The sequence below is a fragment of the Parus major genome, chromosome 2 (assembly GCF_001522545.3).
Source record: "Parus major isolate Abel chromosome 2, Parus_major1.1, whole genome shotgun sequence".
Classification (NCBI taxonomy): domain Eukaryota; kingdom Metazoa; phylum Chordata; class Aves; order Passeriformes; family Paridae; genus Parus; species Parus major.
In genome coordinates this window covers 80,996,547-80,997,192 of record NC_031769.1, presented here as the reverse complement: position 1 = coordinate 80,997,192, position 646 = coordinate 80,996,547, and positions in this window count along the sequence as shown.

The following is a 646-nucleotide window of genomic DNA, read 5'->3' as shown; positions in this document are numbered from 1 at the left end:
GAATACAAAACCAATGTCTGGGCTAGGTGGATGAATGGGGATACAATTTAACATCATAATCAACCCAGGACAGAGAGTTAGAAAGTTAGACTTGACAAGTGTTAAAAATAATTAGAAGATTGTTATCATGTTACTGTTTGTATATTGTCAAGAATAATTAGAAAGAAGATTGATACCATGTTACTGTTTGTAAACCCCTTACTTACCTTATACCCCTGTCCCAGGTTTACTTACTTTGTACCCCTGTCCCAAACTGCTGTACCCTGTGTTTCTTGTTCCTTCTTCAGCCAGGCCCTGCCCCCCCTGCCAAGTTGCTGTACCCTGTGTTATAAATGCAAAGGCAAAATGAGGTTAAATATGAAAACAATTTATTATACAACAATTTCAATAAAACAAATAACGAAAGGAAAAAAACCACAATAAAATAAATCAGTGCAGCGCTGGGTCGACAGGGGTTTATATTCAAAGGTATAGGTTTTCTTAAATCTACGATCGAGGGTTCTCTGCTCTGGGTTTTTATAGGGGTTTTGTGTCTTGAGGCTAAATTCCAAGCAAGCACCATTCACCAAGGATCTTTGATGGTTGGTTGAATGGATTTCCTGGGTTTGAGGAACTAAATCAATAGATGTTTGGGCAGAGTTTCTTC